Here is a 6012-nt window from a genome sequence, read left to right on the forward strand (position 1 = left end):
CAACACGCAGTAACTACAAAAGCCAGCTGCCTAACACCCGTAGCGTCACTTCCACTCGAACATCGACAAGAGGCAGACCATCCAGAGAGACTTGAAAATGGCAAGTGAGATCGTGCCGAAACGTCGTCAAAATGGTTTTTATCAAAACCAACAACATTTAACGCGGAGTTAAACCCGGAATACCATTGATATAACATACAGCTCCCGCGGAAATATCAAAACTAACATATATATATATATATATATATATATATATATATATATATATATATATATATATATATATATATATATATATATATATATGTATATATATATATAGAGAGAGAGAGAGAGAGAGAGAGAGGAAGGAAACGCTGTTTGGATTTCGTAAAAGCTTACACGAGATGCTCTTTTTACATTCACTGTTTTAATCCAGGGATGCTTGGATGTTAACCAAGATATGTACCGTCTGTTTTATACATTATAAAAACTGGTGTGGCAGTCCAGTGGGACTGCCGGTAGAAGTTACACTTCTATACACGCGTTCGCCGTTACAAATTTATATGGGAGTCAATCTGCACAATCATTACATATGTAATGCTATAGGTAAGAGATAGCAGAAAGAGAAACAGAATTAGGTATATAGGTATATGGTGCATAGTTTGCTGTATATAAACATCATTTGACCTTTAATAAGAGTATAGTAAATGAAGGATTGAATCAATATATATTTTTGATGAAAATGTATATTTTTATTTTCATATATTTATGAAAGGAGTTGAATGCAAAAATTTTTTTTACACATACACTGCAGTTAAATTCATTGTTTATTTTGTAATTAATAAAAAAATACAATACAATACACTGCAACATAATTCAATATAATAATACAATACAAATTAAAATGCAATAATCATAAGTATTCAAAAATGTCAATATACATAACTTACTTACGCATATGTTTAATTTGCCATGATAATAATATTAATAAAACAATAATAATAATATTCTTCTTCTTCAGGTGCCATCTCCGCTACGGAGGTTGGCAATCATCATAGCTATTTTAATTTTTGAGACAGTAGCTCTAAATAGTTGTTTTGAGCTGCATCCAAACCATTCTCTCAGGTTTTTAAGCCATGAAATTCGTCTTCTTCCGATGCTTCTTCTGCCATCTATATATATTAAATATATTTACAAAAGGAACATTTTTATTCTTGAGAGAAAAAATATATCTTCTGTCTCTCTCTTACCTATATCTTACATATGTAATGATTTTGCCGATTCACTCCCGTACAAATTTCCAACGTCGAACGCGCGTATAGAAGTATAACTTCAAAAAGTTTACCTGAAATATATGTCAACCAAAACACACGAGGCATACCATAATTACAAAATAATAATAAACGAAACATATGCACTTATAATAAAAATAAAAAAGGATCGCTGGAAACGCTTTTCGACAGAACTTGAACATGATTTTTATGGTCTACAAAAGGAAATATGGCGCTTTATAAGAGGTCAAAGAACGGAGGTAATGTAACTAATAGAATCAAAACACAAGAAAAGGGTACATGCATTGGCTACCTAAAAAAGCTATATTCAGAGGAATAAGAAACTACGCTAGAACCAGAAATATCAAAAATTACCACAATTGAAGAACTTAATATAAATATACGGGGAGTTACTCCCTTACTAAAGTTAATATAAATGTACACGTAAAATACTTGAAAAAATGAAGAACAGAAAAGCAGCAGGTAAAATGGGCGAATATTAAATATATTTACAAAAGGAACATTTTTATTCTCGAGAGAGAAAGAGAGAGAAAATATATATTCTGTCTCTCTCTGACCTATATCTTACATATGTAATGATTTTGCCGATTCATTCCCGTACAAATTTCCAACGTCGAACGCGTATAACTTCATTAAGGCGTTTGATAAAGTTCGTCACAAACAGCTTATAGAAGTCTTAAAAGCAAAACAAATGGACTGCAATGACCTTCAGATCATAAAAAATCTATATTTTAAACAACTAGCAATAGTACGAATCAATGAAAACACAGAAGAAATTGAAATTAAAAGAGAGGTGAGACAGGGCTGTGTGCGCTTCACGACTTCTCTTCAATGCATACTCTAAAGAAATTTTTAAAAGGGCTCTTGAGGGAGAAACGGCTGGAATAAAGATCAATGAAACACCAATTAACAACATTAGGTATGCGGACGATATTGTTATTTTGACAGAAGAAAACAAAATTTATGAATATTTCAAAATCATCACAAAATAATAATGAATGTTAACAGTTAGCGTAAAAAACTCTTGAACAAGAAGAAAATTGCAACTATCATGGCACCATAATCAATCACAGGAATGATTGCTCCAAAGAAATTAAAGTGCACATAGAAAAAGCATAGAATCTAAATTAAGACTGTCCAAGCCAATTATTCGTCCAGTTGTTAAATATGAAAGTGAAACATGGACTCTAAATCAGCGGGAAATAAATAATCTGCTCGTATTGGAAAAAAAAGGTTGTCACAATGATATTTGGACCTCACAGAGACGAATTGACAGGAGAGTGGAGAAGGCGCCACAATGCTGAATTGGTAACTCTACTTGTCAAACGTAGAAAACCTAATCAGAGGAAGACAGAGTGTTAAAGACAGTGTTTTTGAGAGACCGGACGGTAGAAAATCAGTAGGCCGCCCAGAAAAAGATGGAAGGATGATGTTGAAGCTGATTTATCTAGGATTGGGGTACAACAATGGGAAATAGAGGCGCAAAATCGTATAAGATGTAAGGCTATGATGGATGCGGCGAAGACTCACCCCGAGTTGAAAAGCTAGTCAAAAAGAAAAGTAGATATGCAATACTTGGGACATATTACACGAGCGAAAGATGATATGTGCTTTAATTAGTTATGCAAGGAAAAATCGTCATAGTTTTCTTATCGCGGGCTACGGACAGAATGCATTGCTTGATGCAATGCATCACAACGAGGTGTGAAAAAAATAGAAACAAAAGATACGCAATGTAACGACAGATCGCGTGACCAGACACTACGTGGAATAGTAAAGGCGGTCCCATGCATATTTCTTAATAAAATAAACTAAAGTAAAATAAAATAAATTAAAATAAAATAATCAAATCGAATTTAATTGAACCGAATGGAATCAAATCGAATTATTCGAATTGAAATGAACTGAATTAAATTAAATTAAATTGTATTCCTAAAAAAAGAATATTGTTTCCTTATATTCCTCTTCTTCCACTTTAGTAAATACATCATGTTGCCAGGTGGTAGTCTTAATGTTATGTCCCTTGCACACAAAATGTTGTCAAAACATATATTTTCGTCATCTTTGGCGATGTAGAATAAATTATCAAACAAAACAGACATAGTTAACGTTATCATTCTTCTGAAGAAGCTGTCACGTTGTGCAAATATAAGTATGTGCAAATTAAAAACAGGAAATGTGGTTGAAACGTTGAAAATCAGCCGTTATGTTAAGGAAATTATCCAAATGGGAATTTAGGTAGACACCTATTAACCCTGGATAATCACGAATAAAAAAATTTACTCACTAATTCCAAATGTAATTTATTTTATTTATAATTATCGTTTCCCCCACGGTTTTTTAATATCCATTCAAAAGAGAATTCACTTACAAAGCGGTTTCTGTATTTTTTTCTTAAAGCCACTCTACACTGCGGCAATACAATATACGACACTACTATATTTTAATAGTGCGACAATTCTTGAAAGAAAATTTGTTTTGCATTGTGGCAATAAATTTCTTTTTAATATTTCATTTGAAGTTTTGTGGTTTATATATAATTCTATTCTTGTTTTGACATTTATCATTGATTTTGATTTGTTTGCAGTATCAAATTGTAATATTACTAAAGTTTTGTTTTCAGTTATTGATATTTTATTTAAAAATTAATCACTTAGTGAAACTAGTTCTGATATAAAAATATATTTTTAAAATAATTTGCAAACAAAGCAAACTAAATGCTGTCATTAGGTAACTTTTCACTTTTGTGAAAAGTGACACTGATATTTTATTATAGAAAGTTTTATAGCGTCGCATTGTTCATTGTCAAGTGACTGGCATTAATGAATGTATAAGAATTATTGCATTACATTGTCTTGGTGTAAAGTTACTTTTACCCTGCTATATGTTCAAAAATTTTAAATTAGAAGGACTATTATTTTTATGACTTTTTGAAATAAGTCGATAAAATAAAGAAAGAAGTCGATTGTTAATCATTTCTTATTATAGTAGTACATTTAAGGTATTTACCTGAAATAAAAAAAATAAGTTTATGTTGGCATATCAGTACTTTCAGATCATCCAGCACTTAATTTCGCAATTTCTGAAGAAATATCACCGAAATCTCGAAAACGTAAATATCTACTTATTATCAAGTAGGTGTTATATTAGTATTTAAGTAAGTTTATAAGGTTGCGTACTAAAATGCTTGATTTTAAGAGTTAAAATTTACCCGCGGTCATTACGCTCTGCAGCGCGTATGGTCATTTCCATTTATTATACTCAAACATTATAGCGTATCATATGCAACAACATTTCTGAAATCTTACCTGTTTGCGTAGAAAAAATAGCAAAACATTATTCTGAAGAAAAATATGCTATATACGCATGACCTTGAAATATATCATTTTGAAAATATGTAAATATAGTTCTAACTAAACCCTTCTTTCAGCTCGTCATTAATTTTGACGTCATATAGGATTTTAAGAATTGCCTGAATAATTGTTAAATATTTTTAGCATATTGCATATTTTAGTTAAATTTGACATTTGCCAGAATCGTAATAATGAAAAGTTTAATGCTTTTTAACACTTTTATTGCAATTTGGAACAAAAACAAATCGATAGTGTTTATTGTATTTATAAAAAGTTATGTTCTAGGAGGGATTGAGCAGCAGTGATTTCTTATATAAAGCGTTACACACACAATTGGACAGATTGAACAGGTATTTTGAAAAAAATAAATTTTAATGTTTCATCATATAACAATCGCATATTCAAAGAAAATGTTGTGGTTGTGATGAGAACCATTTTAATACATATACAACATCTATTAGCAGAAATATTTTAAGGTATTTCCTTCATATCATTCCTGAATTCACAATGATCTGATTTAAATCAATGATTACGGGTGATATGTGACTCGCATCATTTATTTTGGCTGTCTCCCAGTATTCATTTATAATATTTTCTGCATGCCTTACATATTTCTTCCATTTTTCTGTGGTAATCTTAAATTTAACCATAATTATTATCTAAGAATTTTAGTACTCTTGAATTACCTATTGTAATGCTTCTTTCCAAATACTGAATAGCGTACAGTACCTGCAGAAGTCATTTTAGCTTTTAGAATCGGACCAAACATTCTTGATTGAATTAAACTGGCAATGATATGGAGGCAATCTCAACACTCGATAGACAATTTGGAAAATAAAACAAATATAACCCCATTTATTAAAGATGTCTTAATACATACTTTTTAACAATTTTATCTGGTAGATATTTCTTTAAAATCTTCATTAATTCAAGTTTCATCATTGTTGTTGAAACATATATATGCCTCTTTTATAACCATTCTATTAAAGAGTGTTTGGTCTAACTTTAATTTGGTATTTTTTCCACTTTTCTTCTAAATTTTACAAAAGTTTATACTCAAACCGAAAATTTTTCAAAATTTTCTGTAGTCACCAGTTTTTTTCCACTTTTTAAAATTAGGCAGTAATTTTCAGGACCCGCATGTAGGGCAATATATCGTACACCTTCTCCGTTCCTTTTTCTAACAGCATTAACACTGTCATCTTGACAGCTGTTGCGGAATCCTCCTTTGCTGAATATCCAGGTCTCATCTAAGAAACCTGGTTGTACCGGCTCAAAATCATTTTCATCTTTTTTTGAATTTTAAAAATTGCAATCGTTGATATTCTACATGTGACTGTTCCAGTTGCAATTTAACCATCTGAATTTCATACCCATTTAAAACC

This window comes from Diabrotica undecimpunctata, chromosome 2, assembly GCF_040954645.1.
Source record: "Diabrotica undecimpunctata isolate CICGRU chromosome 2, icDiaUnde3, whole genome shotgun sequence".
Classification (NCBI taxonomy): Eukaryota; Metazoa; Arthropoda; class Insecta; order Coleoptera; family Chrysomelidae; genus Diabrotica; species Diabrotica undecimpunctata.